Genomic DNA, 15,922 nt, shown 5'->3' with positions numbered 1-15,922 from the left:
TAACCCAAATTCAAGTTTTATGAAAAATCCCCAATTTTTGAAAAACTAAAACCCTAATTTTTCAAAAACACACAAATTGAGTAATTGACCATCACAATAGGTATAAAACGTGTTATAAACAATCAATCAATCAACAACAATGGTCAATTTTAGCCAATTCTATCCAATTGAACGTAATCTCCAATATCCTCAAGAACACATGAACCCTAATTTCGAAAATTTTCATAAATCATGAAATATTTTTATTTAAAGCATAGAAATCATGTAAACAACATGCATACACAAAAACCCATTAACCATTCCAAAATCAAAAACACCAAAAATCATCAAAAACCCCAAATTCTTTGAGTTCAAATTTTTTGAAGAAAATGACAAATTTATGCATGAATGTATGTAATTTGAATGAAAAGAAAGGGTAAAAGAGTCTTACTTGATATGAGAGAGAAAACCTTTGAAGCTTTGACTTGGAAAAAGACAAAAAAAAAAAAAAGAATTTCTAATAAAAGGGATCAAGAGCAATTGAAGAGAATTGGTGAAAAAGGACAAAACTGATCTATCAAACCCTTAAAAAATAAGAAAAATTCGAATTTTGATAGATCGAAAGGAATCGAGCAACAATCGAAAGGACAGTTAAACAGATTTTGACTAATCGAGCAGGAATCGAACAATAGTCGAAAGAGGCAATGAGTTTTGGCCTAAAAATTTAACTTTTTCAATCGGTCGAGAATTAGGTTCAATTGATTGAAAACTTGAAAAACTAGTTTTTTGAAAAACTTGAAATTTTTTTTGCGAAAAAAACAACTAAAAACCAATTTTCATGATATGAAATGCATAAAAATGATTCCAGAAGTTTTTAAAAACATATTCCACTCAAGGTTTTAGAAATTTTCGCTTTAAATTCTACCCAACCCAAAGAAAATGTATTAAACATCACACAATGAGTAATTTCAGATGGCCATATTACTTAGCACACAATCATATGTATTAAGTTTAGCATAGATTTGCATGTAGTGTGTGCAACTAGTAAGTGTACAAAGTACAGAAAATATGGTATGTAGATAGTAATCAAACAAATTTTCTACATCATCAATCACATTGGTTTGAAAGTGACTATCACCTGAAGAGTTACAACATATAATTCTCACATCTCCTAGAAAACACGCTTGCAATCATGTAAAAACATTTTTTTTTCCCTTTTGAGCACAATCAAAGATATCATGTATGGGCATATAGGAGATAGAAAAGAAAATATCCTTGTTACATATATATTTTTTAATTCTTTTTCAACACCTCATTTTATCTTGCTGTGCAAGTGTTACACCTTACCAAGTACATGTTTTATAATTTGCACACAAGTGTTCATAATTGGCAAGTAACAGTGGTGAGATGATTATTTATGCATTTCTCCTAGGATTTTCTAGTTCTTACAATCAAAAAATGTGACATCAAAATCAAGATCGTTTATTCAAAGACTGTAAGCAACTCACACAATTAAGCACTAAATAGCACAAACTAGCAAAGTGCAAAAAGTAACTCATCAAAGCTAAACAAGGTACACATACATGAAATGTAAATTTCATTGGCCAACCTTAATTACACATTTAGTGTTGTGCAATACCAAAAAAAAAAAAAAAAATTGTGTTTTTATGTTATGATCAAAAATCAAAAAGCACACATTATGCTAGATAAATAAAATGCAAATGCAATGCATGAAAACATTTAATGCTCAACTAAGCTATAGAGAGTACACAAACAAGAAATATAAATTTCTTAATTAACTCATGAGTACATGTACAAACTAGTATATACTCATACAAAATTAGAAATAGCTCATGCACTCAGTTATGCAACACACACTTTCTATGTTTTTCCACAATATCAAGCATGTTCTAAATCAAGAGAGATATTATAATTCATCTAATACACCCCAAGAAAAATAAAACATGACACAAAATAAAATACTTTTGTCATTTTAAAACAAATAAAACAAAAAAACCAACAATCTAAACATGCTTTAAAACAAAAAAAAACTACTAAACCCTAAGCTACCTAAACACATTAAAACATAAACAAAGCAAGAAAATTAATAGAAAACAAAATTAAAGAAGGAAATGAAAAGAAAAGGGTTCGAACTCATTACCTCCAACAAGAAGCTTTTCAAGCTTGATTTTCACCGTTCCCCTCAGTTAATCTATTCACAATCAAATACAAAAGTAATTAGTAATCTTAAAACTTGAAGATCAAGGTCAGAAAAGGCCCAATCAGAAAATATTTACTTGAGGATATTTTGTGAGAATCTCCCTCTTTGATTCACTATTTCTAGTTGAAAAATGGAGGTTTGGAACGGCTCCCAAAAAAGGTGGGATTCATTCCAAACCTTAACTTTAATGCAGAAAAACTTGTCTTTTATAACTTCTGGAACCCTAGCTGCATATGCATACATCAAACCTGCGTACACATACGCGTGTATACGTACGTAGCCCTAGGGTTTCTGTGGCCTTTATTTTCCAAAAATAGTTTTATTTTATTTATATAAGAGTTATATTTTTCATAAAAACCTTCCTCAAGTCAATTTATAATTTGATTGGGCCCTGAACCAATATTGGGCTTTAGAATTTTACCATCACTGGGGAATGAGGGCTCGAGTCTTAAGGGGTACAAAATGTAGTGTCTATAGATGAGATCTTCTTAAACTCCTCATTAGTCACAACACTAAACGGGGCATTCAATGCTTTACTATTGAAATTTGCAGCTTTGATCTTGTCATCATCCCAAGACGCGAGCGGATTAGTAGGTCTAGTCCATCCAACCTCGATAACTAGCTAGACTTTTTTATCTAAAGACTGCAAAAAAGTTATCATGTGTACTTTCCAGTATGTATATTTAGTACCATAAAAAAGACGAGGTATAATCAACGATTGTCCATGATCCATAATAACAGGGGTCAATGGATCACACAGCAAATATTAAAACCTAATTAGAATGTGCTCGCTCTGATACCACTTGTTGGGTTAAGATAGATTGACCTCGGTTAATTAATTTAATTATCAAAGTTGATTAATTAGGTCAAATTACATGTAAATTGTGGAGGCACCAAAAAATCACCAAATAACTAAATGCAACGGAAATTAAATTAACACGATGATTTGTTGACAAATGGGGAAACCTCTCGCAAGGCAAAAACCCTATTGGGTGAATTTAAGGTCACCACTCCTTAGAATCCACTAATCAATAATCAAGCGATTACAAGTATGAGGAATTTTACTACTACTTTGGCCTATTCCAAAATACCTATTTACAGTTGAACCTTCGCTTCAATACCCAATTGGACTTGATCTTGTAGTAGCCTTCTTTCCTTTGTTGCACAAATCTCCAATTTGTAACTAACTCCTTTGCACGGATCCCAGTACATGACTAAGTTTAGTAACTTGAATGATTGTTGTTGGTTGCAAAATTCTTCACTTCATAAACGATAAAGATCAGGAAGCACTTGGTTACAAAATCTTAAGGCGCACAAATGCAATAGCTTCACATAGAGTATATGAGTTCTAGGTCTTTGTTTCCATACCTGATGACTTTTAAAGTAAGCCTTATATATGATTAGGGTTGTGAGAAAAGAAACCCTAATCAAACAAGTCATTATGGGCCATGTACGGCACCGAGCTCCCAAAGCCCATACAGGCCTTGGGCCCAGACCCATCTAGGCCCCGGGCCCAAGCCCATACCAGCCTTGGGCGCAGGCCCAGCAGATAGTTCCAGTTACCTTATGCCCTTCTTAAAACTGCCTTAGGGCCAAAAACAAGTTTTGGTTATTAAGCCCCCGGGGTTGACCGGTTAACATTTCCCGGTAGAGCGCATGAGTCAATACCCGGGAAGGTCATGATATGCACGAGAACGTGAGTTGCCGAACACAATCGGTGAAAATGGAGCCAAGTTCCAAGATCATAAATGCTGCACCGCCCTTTCACCTAAAAAAACCACTTTAACTAGATAATACTGGACCTTCAATAGCACTAACGATGAATATAATCATGGTCTCCCCACTAACCTTGGCTATAAATAGAGGAAAGTTGGGAGAAGAAGGGGTTCAGAAAAATTGAGAGAAAATAGTCAAGGAGAGAGCATTTCAACTGAGTGTTGCTTTGAGTCTCTCTGCCGAGAACGACCCATTGTAGGAAATCCTTAAACCCACTACAAATAAATTGTGAGCCCAAGGGATCTAAGGCCCAGAGTTCTTGAACTTGGTTCTTACAGGCCAAATTTTAGATCTGAAAATTCTGAAATTGTAGATCTCGATAGATCGAGCTTATGTCGAGCTTCTTCATTAATCCTCGATAGCAGTATCGTCGAGCTTTTGTCGAGATTTAATGAACTAGCTTTTCTTCACTTATTTATTGGATTAATCTTCATGTCTTTAATGAAACCATTTGATATTTTTGACCAACATATTTCTTGATACATTAAACCCAACTTAGAACTACTAAATTACAAGTAAAGTGCGTTTTGTCAAAGGATTAGCCAGTTACATAGAGAATATGACCTTAAGAATATGTGTAATGAGTACATTTAGCTAACATATATAAACTTATAAATGACTCTATACTTGAATTGTTTTGTATCAAGCCTAATTGCTCAACGAGCTTGTTTGTGAACAAATTTTTTTGCTTGAGCTTGGCTTGTTTATTAAACGAGCTTAAAACTAACATTCAAGCTTGGTTTATTTATAAACAAACAAATATGAACGAGTTTTTTTATTGAGCTATCGAATTGTTCATGATCAGTTTGGTTCATTTATGGCACTGGTTGCATGTTTGTTTGTCAAAACATAAGCAACGTAGTGAACGAGTCTTGCTCTGGGATTGGGTGTTGCCAGATTGATATTTCAAAAGGAATGCAAAATATTATCTTGGCAGCAAATAGCTTCAATAAACACATAAAAGTCTGGGAATTCAATCCATGTAGCTTTGCCTTTATTAGAGCATCCGTAGCAGGTGTGTTAAATACTATAGTATGACACATTTGGCACACCAAACACCAACAAACCCTTCTCATGCGGTGTGCCAAATCTTATAAATTTTGACACATGAATAGTACTGTTCCATCTTTGGAACGGTATGGATAGATGTGTTAAAAAGAATTATTTTATTCATTCCTCTCTCTTCTTTATTACTTTTCTCTCTCTCTCTCTCTTACAATTTTTCTTCTTTCTTCCTCCGCTTGCTCCTTGCTCTTGTCACTCCCTCTTCCCTTTTTCTTCTTCTTTCTTCTCCAGCATCTTCACGGTGGCTTCAGGTTCCTCTTCTTTTTTTCTTTTTTCTTTTTTTCTTTTTTCTCTCTTGCACCTCTCTCTCTCTCTCTCTCTCTCTCTCTCTCTCTCTCTCTCTCTCTCTCTCTCTCTCTCTCTCTCTCTCTCTCTTTGTTTTCTTGTCACGAAGAAGAAGGCGATTCCGATTTGAAGCAAAGCTCGCCAATTGAAGCTCGCCAATTTGAACCTCTACTCGCCGATTTGAAGCTCTGCTTGCCTAGGGGCAGTTACCGATCTTTGCTCGTTGTCCTCCACAGCTTTCGCCGCCGATGATTGGTTGAGTTTGGTCATTGATTGATCTGTTGGGTTGGGGTTTTGTTGAAGATTTTGAGTTTTTTTTTTTTTTTTTTTGGTTGAGGTTTTTGGATTTGGAATTTGTTGGAGGATCCGGTGATTGTGGTTGTAGTTTGTGGCGGTGGTTATAGCGGTTGTACGGCACCGAGCTCCCAAAGTCCATACTTCCCTTGGGCCCAGATCCGTCTGGGCCCCGGGCCCAAGCCCATACCGGCCCTGGATGCAGGCCCGATGCCGAGCTTCCAAAGCCCGTACTGTCCTTGGGCCCGGACCCTTCTTGAAACTGCCTTAAGGTAAAAACAGGTTTTGAACACAATGTTCCCGGAGTTTTTCCGGTTATTCCTTCCCGGAAGAGCGCTTGAGTCATGACCGGGAAGGACACGATATGAACGGGGACGCGAGTTGCCGAACATAATCGGCGCAAGTGGAAACAAGTTCCAAGATCATAAATGCTGCACCGCCCTTCCACCTAAACGGCCACTTTAACCAGATAATACTGGACCCTTAGTAGCACTAACGGTGATTGTAATCATGATCTCCCCACTAACCTTGACTATAAATAGAAGAAAGTTGGGAGAAGAGGGGGTTCAGAAAAATGGAGAGAAAATAGTCAAGGAGTGAGCCTTTCAACTGAATACTGCTTTGAGTCTCTCTGCCGAGAACGACCCGTTGTAGGAAATCCTTAAACCCACTACAAATAAATTGTGAGCCCAAGGGACCTAAGGCCCAGAGTTCCCGAACTTGGTTCTTACAGCGGTGGTTGTTGGTTCTTGGGTGGTGGCGACTACCACTAGCTGTGCATTTGTATATTTGTTGGGTTTTTCATAAATATATTATTTAATGTGTTGTATATATTATTTTAATCTTTAGAATTAAAGAATAGAATATTTGATAAATCATATGTTGTAAAATGATGTGTTAAAATAATAAAATAGGATTTTAATTGTCAAAATGACATTTTTTATGATACACTCGCTGGTGATGCTCTTATCCGAAAAGACAAGTTCCAATTTTCCTCAAATTATCTTATCAGTCTACAAAGCAATGACACCGTACCCTTCCATGGATCTTGATTGGGCAGTTGGTAATGAGACGTGTAAAGTTGCTCAGTACATATGTGGAGGGAAATACCACATGTTCTGATCCCAACAACAGGTCTGGGTACCGTTGTAATTGCAAGAAGGGTTACCGTGGGGACCCATACCTCAAAGACGGTTGCCAAGGTATTCAATTTACTTATTTATAAGAATTTTTTTCAAGAATAATAAAAAAAAATTGGACCAATTTTTAAAATATTATGTGGCTTATTTTAGTGACACAAAAGAAAAATTATATATATTTTTTTCACAATTATTTGACTTGATATGTTGTGATTTGTATATAATTGTTAGAATTATGGTTAAATATTTGAATCCACTATTTTCAAATAACTTAAGTTTTTGAGATAATTGATAATTTAATATGGTATTCAAGCAAGAAATCTTTGAATTCAATTCCTGAATTTATTCTATCTCACATTTAAAATGTTAAAAATCTCATGTGTTGGACTTCACTTATTAAAAAAAAACTTAGGTTCACATGTGAGAGAGGCAATTAGACTATAGTTAAATGATTAAATCCATAATTTTTTTTTAATAACTTAAAGAGACAATTAGTAATCTAATAATAATAATAATAATAATAATAATAATAGTAGTAGTAAAAATTAAAATGAAAGTAATTAATGTTATTCCCATCTCATCACAACTTTGTCGTTTTATGGGGGCTGGTGGATGAATATCATCAACTTATGGCAGCTCAAGTCAAGTATAGGAAATATCAAATATGGGACCTGGATGGGTTTGCTTTTCTTTATTAATTATTACGCTGTTTTCCTACTCTGGGCTGACTTGTCTTGTTTTCTTGCGACACCACAGTTTAGTTGGTGCTGCCCCTCCAGTGCTAGTTTAAATTAAAAACTAGTCTTACGTGTACTTCTCTTTTATGTTAATAAAAGTTTCTATCGTCTTTACTCCAAAAAAAAAAAAAAACCTTGATATACTTCGTCTCTAGTATTATTGCTGCAAGCCTGCAAGGCAATGCCTATCATTTCGTTTCAGAAGTATGTCAATGCTTTTGATTGTATATACTTATTACTTTTATTTTGGGACCTACTATATATATATATTTTGAAACTACCGCAACACCAACACCCAACGTTCAACGGAAAAAATAGGTAACTAACATTAATTTTCCAACTATCTAGTTAATAGGTTCAGTTTTGAAAGTAATTGCTTTTCTAACATCTCGAGTCTCAAACACTTGATTTAGGGCCTATAAATCGAGTTTTTGAGACTCGATTTTCATGGATTGACCACGTCTGATGTAGATTTTTTTTCATGTGGAGCCTAGCTGGAAATCGAGTCTTAGAAACTCGATTTCTAACTCAAAATTTTTTTAAAAAACTTCAACTCTCATAGATAACCCAAAATACCAAAAAAAACAAATTTAAGAATCAATCCCAAAGCTCAGATCAGAGTTTAGAGGCAGATCAGAGGGAGAGAAAGAGCTGGGTCGCGCAAGCCCAGGCAGCGCCATCCCAAAGGCTCATATCAGAGCTTAGAGGCAGATCAGAGGGAGAGAAAAAGCTGGGTTTCGCGAGCCCAGGCGAGACCCAGGCAGCGGGGCGCCTGGGTCTCGCGAGCCCAGGCAGCGCGGCGCCTGGGTCGCGCGAGCCCAGGCCGTGCGCTGCCTGGGCTCGCGCGACCAAGCAGCGCGCGGCCTGGGTCTCACCGATCTCTCTTTCTATTTCTGGTTTTTTTTTTTTTCTTTTTTTTTCTCTGTTTTCTTCCCTGACGTTCTGGTTCCTCACTGATCTAGTTGTATATATAACACTTAGAAATCGAGTCTTAGAGACTCGATTTCTGTGTTCCTACGTAGCAAAGTTTGCCACGTCAGCAGTAACTAGAGCGTAGAAATTGAGTGTTTGATGGTCGATTTATTGGCCAAAATCGAGTTTAAAAAACTCGAGATGCTAGAAAAAAAATTAGTTTTGAAACCTTAACTATTAACTGAATAGTTAGTTTTTTAATGCTAGTTACCCATTTTCTCCAACGTTCAACTGTTGGTTTTATAAATCTTTTCTTTCAATTTTGTTCTTTTTTTCTTTTTAAAGGTTGTCTCACACTTTTTTTTTTCAATGTTTTCTGAATCTTACGTTTCTTTTTTTTCTTTTTCTTTTTCTTTTTTTGTGCTCATTTGTTTTTTTCTCATCAGTTTTGGCTTTTTTTTAATAAAAAAAAGTTTTGCGTTCTTGAATTTTGTGTACTATTATATTTAAAAATAAATAAAGTTTCCATTTGATCATACATTATTTTTTTAATAAAAATATAATGTATTACTTTTTTTATTTAATAGAGATATAATGTTAAATTTAGACAAATTTAATTTTCTATCCTTTAGTTTTTTTTCCTAACCAAATATTTTTTTTTTCATCCCTCCATTTTTTTACCTCATAATTAAACAAAAATAAAAAAATTAAAATATTTTATTTCATCTCACTTTATCCACCAATGAACCCTTAAAAACTGTTCATTAAGCTTAGCGTGCTGTACTACCTTTATTTATTTATTTATTTTTTAATTAAGCTAACTAAACTTGAATGTTTGAACTTTAGTGTGTGTCTGCGTTGCTGATTTTTTGTGTGCGTTTGCATCTGTGTTTCACTTGGCTGGTCCATGGCACCGTTTATGGATCAGCTCAGCGATGAAAAAACGCGGGACACTGTTTTCAGAGCACTATTTTATAATAAAAAATATTTTGTTAAAGTATTTTTAATAATAAATTTTTAATTTTTAGTAAATAAATCGTGCCTAAACACATCTATGTTAATTTGTTTATATTACGTTTGATTTGATTTCTTAATTAATTATTATTTTTATTTTATTTCAAAAAAACAAAAATATTTCAAAAAAATTTCAAAAAAGTTGTTGTGATGTCTAAACACAACTTTAAGTGTCTATTTAACATGATTAATTTTGTCAACTTATTTTACTATTCAATTTAATTTTATTATTATTTATAAACTCACTAAATTTTTTTAATACTATTTATAAGTTTTATTATATTATTGCAATTAATTTTTACTTTTATATATAATACTTTTAACAAAAATAAATTTCAATAAAATAAAATAAACGAATTTTAAACCCACCCTATATAATCAAAAAAAGAAATAAGCTGCGGACAGACTCATCCTTCGTTGTTAACAGTTGGCCCTGCTTTTTGGATTATAGGGTGGATTCCAGTTGAGCTGGCTCTGCTTTTTAGATTATAGAGTGGATTCTAGGGAACTGGTGATGTACAATGTGGACTTATTCGTTGATTGACCGGAGCTGGCCTTGCTTTTGAGATATCAGAACGTGGGTGGGCCCTCAACTTCATTATTGCATGCACTTTGGTTTCTCCATTTATTCATTTCACTGTCTACGTACGTACTCTTTCACAGCAAAGTTTTATTTGGCAGAATTAATTTTATCAATTTATTTTATTATTTAATTTATTTTTATTATTTATATATTTTACTATATTTTTTTATATTATTTATAAATTTTATTATATTATTTTAATTAAATTTTATCTTTATAGAAAATACTTTTAACAAATTTTTTTTTTAATTACAGTAAAATAAGCAAATTCCTGACCGACGCTAAATAAGTAAAAGGAAATAAGCTCACGTCAGACTCAGAAATAAGCTCACGTCAGACTCAACCTTCGTTGATAACAGTTGGCCCTGCTCTCTGAATTATATGGTGGATTCCAGTTGAGCGGGCTCTGCTTTTTTGCACGGTACAGGCTATACAAAATCCTGCTATTTAGATTATAGGGTGGATTCTAGTGTGAACTGGTGATGTACGATGTGGACTTAGGTTGCGTTTGGATTGGGATGAAAACTTCTGCGTTTGTGTTTACGTTTTGTTTTGTTTTGTATTTTTTTTTTTTTTTTTTCACGCGTTTTGGAGCGTTTTGGGTGTTGCGGTTATTGTTCATACACTGTTCAATGAACAGTAGCCGCAATCTTTGACTTTTCAAATTTTTTGGACCAATCACAGCACATCGTGTACTGTTTATAGACCCACAAATTTCACTTTTCAGCAACTTTTTCATTAAAAATGGGTCCCACGATACTATTCACACATTTAAAAATTATTTCGCTACAGTATTTTTCAGTTTTCAGTTTTCAACTGTATCCAAACGGACTCTTATTCGTTGATTGAGCTGGCCTTGCTTTTGAGATATCAGAACGTGGGTGGGCCCTCAACTTCATTATTGCATGCACTTTGAGCAGCTACACTATTTTCTATTTGGTTTCTCCTTATTCATTTCACCATCTACTTACGTACTCTTTCACAGCAAATTTCCATTTCCAAAGTATGGCTGCTGCTGTACTTTCTGCTATTGTGGAGCGGAAAATATTGTTGACTGTAACTGTAACTGTAACTCTTTCACGTTGACTGTAACTGTAAGGAAGACTTAATTTAAAATTTAAAATATTGTTGTGATCTTTTTTATTTCCTAATTCCTATTAGAGTTCTTCTAGGGTATTATTTTGTGTAATTCAACTTAGTTGGATATATAAATATCTTATGTAATATAGTGTAATATATAAAAAAAATAACAATTATTTTAAGTATTATCTATTTTTTTATAAAAAAATTTCTACAAGTATTTTTTTTTTTTTTTTATCTTTTTATCTCTACAAATATATAATTCTATTACTTTTAGTGTGTTTGATTAATACATTTTTTTTTAAGGTGAATCATATTCTTCTACCTTCTGTTGTAGTGTGTTATATTTTTCTAATATACAACTAAACTTTATAAATTTCAAACTTATTATTCACATTTCCCATCTCTTAAAAAATAATGAGATTATTATGGTAATCAAAACTCATCACAAAATTATGATGTTATCTTAACCAAAAATTAAAATGAAACTAAAGGAATAAAAGATAAACTTCATAATAATTTATTTATTAAACAATTGGTAGGCATATTCAAATTCATAACTATATAGATTATATTTTGATATAAACTCAAATTCCTATTTTTTTTTAAAAAAAAAACTAAGTATTGATCCAAACCAAAATTCAATTAAAGTTATAAAATGGAGAGAGAGGACTCTGTGATGGGAAATGAAAGAAACATAGTACCAAAACACAATCTAAAAAATAATATATGGCATGACAAATGAGGTGATGCAAGAAAAGTATAACAACATTAAATATTACCATGATATATATATATATATATATATATATATATATAGAGAGAGAGAGAGAGAGAGAGAGAGAGAGAGAGAGAGAGAGAGAGAGAGAGATTGATTTTGATTTTCCATTTTTTTATTTGGTTATTTGTGAATCTAATTTAAAAGTAATATTTTTTGTGATTAATTAATATGTGTAATTTTAAATTTAAAGAGAAAATTTTGAATAAAAATTACAGTGTCTATCATGCTGCTACTATGCAATAATGTTATGTTAAATAAACTTTAATGGAAATAACAAAGCTCTTGAACAAGTTTAATTTCGACTAAGAATTTTCTACAAAAAAATCAAGTTTGAAAATAAAAATCGAGCTTTGTGTTAAGCTTGATTTTGATAACAAAGTAAACAAACCAAATTTGACTACTATAGTTATTACTTTTTATCACAACTGTCAGATCCCAACAAGATAAAAACGTTCTCAAAAATAATTTTCACCGTAACTTTAGTATTTTTTTTATTTTTTGAGAAAGACCGTAACTTAAGTATAGTTTTGCTTTCTGTGTGAACTGTGATCAGTTACTTTTTGAAATTTCTAAGGTTAGATTAGTAAAAGAATTGGTGTAATGATATTTATATTTTTTTAAAATACGTGTTAATGAAAAATACATATAATATTATTAGAAAACTAAAAATATATATTTAAAATACTCTACCAAGGCCTCATATTCCAAACATGTTTTGTTTTGGAAGAATCCCATGAAAGTTGCTCACTGAACTTTCAAAATCATGGAAATAACTCTTTAAACCTTTTAAGCACCATACACGTCATTGCAGTCAAACTTTCATAACTCTAAACTTAAAATTTTGAGGGAGAATAATGGAAACTGAGTTTAGGACTGAGACTGTTTCCAATTTTTAAGATATGAGTTTGGTTTGGGTGGCATGTTTGTAATTAGATGCAAGTATGTGGAGCCCAAGTCAGTGACTTGTCAAATCCAAGCTCAGTTGCAAGCTTTTTCTTCTTTGGGTTTACCTCCAACTTCACAAGTTCTCTGAAGTACAGACACCCACCTCTCCATCCAATTTTTCTCTAGAGTCATTACAACTACAGCCACCTCATTTACTCATCTCACCTACCTCTTCTTCTGATTTTCTCTAGAGCCATTACAACTCCAATACCACCCCCTTTACTCATCTCACCCACCTCTCTGAACCTTAATTAAATTTCCTCCGAGCCGAATGAGGAATATCACATTGATAAAAGAAACTCCTTAATTATTTATACGTATGGTGATTAATGGAGCCCCAAGTCAGTGACTTGTCAAATCCAAGCTCAGTTGCAAGCTTTTTCTTCTTGGGGTTTACCTTCAACTTCACAACTTCACAAGTACAGACACCCACCTCTCCATTCAATTTTTCTCTAGAGCCATTACAACTCCAGCCACCTCATTTACTCATCTCACCTACCTCTTCTTCTGATTTTCTCTAGAGCCATTACAACTCCAATACCACCCCCTTTACTCATCTCACCCACCTCTCTGAACCTTAATTAAATTTCCGCCGAGCCGAATGAGGAATATCACATTGATAAAAGAAACTTCTTAATTATTTATACGTATGGTGATGGAGCCCAAGTCAGTGACTTGTCAAATCCAAGCTCAGTTGCAAGCTTTTTCTTCTTTGGGTTTACCTCCAACTTCACAAGTACAGACACCCACCTCTCCATTCAATTTTTCTCTAGAGCCATCACAACTCCAGCCAACTCATTTATAAATGGGATATTATAAATGAGATAAATAATAGGTTGGAAAGTACATTTGAAAAAATAAGTAGTTAAAAGGTAAAAATCATTATTTATTCTTTAAAGAGTGAGTATAAAAATTTGTCTGATTTGCTGGAGATGTTATAAGAGGCGATAGACTTTTGCAAATGAGGATCACTGATTTATTAGGGAAAGGAAAGAGAAAATTTTTCATTAATGATGGAATAATATAATTGGAGGAAAATTTTAAAATCCCAACTGGGAAAAATGAACAGATCTCCCAAGTTTTTCTTACCGACAAGAGATTAATGGTATTTCCATTATTTGGTTCTAAACTTGTAGAATCCGATTCGGAAGAGATTTCTAATAAAATTATTTATATTTTTTGAAAATATATGTAAATAAAAAAATATGTGAAAATATGTATAATATTATTTAAATATTAAAAATTATTGTTTAAACTACAGTAACAATTAGATTCATAATTTCTTTTAACTAGGGTCCCATGCATTAGTGTGAGTCAAATAAGTGTGGAAATTCATTTTACATGTCGATGGGGTTGAAGAAAAGATCAGTGAGAGTGAGTAGAAGGGGCAAAACAGGCAGGTCGGGTCAGATCAAACGAGTCACGGGTTAAAATGGGTTATTTTTGAACGGGTTAATTGGGTTGTGGGTTGGGTCGAGTTGATTCGTATATTTCAAACAATTTTTTTTTTATAATTATAAAAACAAATCAATGACAACTTATTTAGAGAGAATGAATAAAATCAATTAAGTAAATGAATTGCACTTAATGCCACTTATTAATATTCTTCAAATTCTTAGAGTTTTAAGTATGATAAAAATGATTTATAATCATAAATTCTTGATGAAAAAGTCTTCAATGTTAATAGTTCATTGTCAAAATGCATGTATAACTACAAGTTTATATCTTCAAAAAGAAATAGATCTCAAAACAAACAAAATAAGTAAGTCAGCAAAGTAGCAAATTATCGGTCTTCTTAAGTGCACATGTTCCTGTTGTATTTAAAATAATAATAAAGTTAGATTACTTTGAAAGATAAATTAAAAAAAAAAAGATTTAAAAATAAATATAACATATTAAGTAAAGAAAAATAAATAAATATTTTATAAGAATTACACCTTAATCTCAATCTACTTAACATTAATAATAGATTTAACACTACAAATATTTATTCTTACATATTGTAGCTCAAGTAGGTCAACTTTCAACTGTCACGTTCCAACTTTCAAGTATATTTTGTGCATTGTGGGCGTGGCTTTGGCTTTGGCTTTGGCTTTGGCTTTGGAGTCTTGGACAATGGATTACAACTAAAGCTAGTATTGAAGATTTTTTTTTTTTTTTAATGGTTATCTTGACTCTTGACAGCCTTGAGCCTCGTGTTGTCTTGTCTCTCATGTCACTCATGTCCGTGATTTGTAAGTTCTTATTGGTTATGATGAAGGCATGAAGCTCAAATAGTCTTCAGCCAAAATATTAAAAAAAAAAAACTTAAATAGTCATTCTCTGACAATAGTTTACTTGTTTATATAATATATTGGCTATTTGTTTTGAAATCCAAATCTTTTGTTTTGTTTTTTTTTTTTTTTCACTTTATATTTTATCAATAAAAATTTATTACGTGTTAATATAATTAATTAAATATCATCATTATTGACTTACTAAATATCATTACTAATTAATAATAGTATTTAATTAATTATGTTAATACGTGACAAACTTTTATTGATAAAGTATAAAATGAAATAGGAAAAGTGAACTCTTAGTTTTGATATTTTGTACTTTATGCACCTGCACCTAGCATCATGATTTTGTTTAAATATTTTTTTTATAATAGATTGGGTCACAAGTTATGCGGATCGGATGGAGTTGACTTTAAAAAAAAAAAAAATTAGATCAGATAACAAGTCAACCCATTTTTACTTTAAGATAAAAAAATCAGATTCTAGATAAATATTTTTCGGATCGGGTGGAGTCAAAAAATTCTGGTCCGTATTGTGGACTGATAATGCACCGCGTGGAGTTTATTGACCAGAGTAGGCCCTCAGGCTTTTGAGATTGTGGGTTCCACTTCCAAAGGGCAATGTATACCTTGCTTTACCGTATAGGGTACTTTTGCATTTTTCACTTTTGGGGACTTCAATTATTTGAGTTTTACCCCCCACAAATTGTTAATAAGAACAAAGGGGGAATATATTAGACTTAGGTGCGCCTTCAATTGGTTTAAAATATAAAAAAAAATTCATAATTATTGAAAAACCTTTCAAACTTTCCCTATATCTTTTTATTATATAT

The sequence above is a fragment of the Quercus robur genome, chromosome 9 (genome assembly GCF_932294415.1).
Source record: "Quercus robur chromosome 9, dhQueRobu3.1, whole genome shotgun sequence".
In the NCBI taxonomy this organism is placed as follows: Eukaryota; Viridiplantae; Streptophyta; class Magnoliopsida; order Fagales; family Fagaceae; genus Quercus; species Quercus robur.
The sequence above is the reverse complement of the archived record's forward strand: the minus strand, read 5'-3'. Positions refer to the sequence as shown.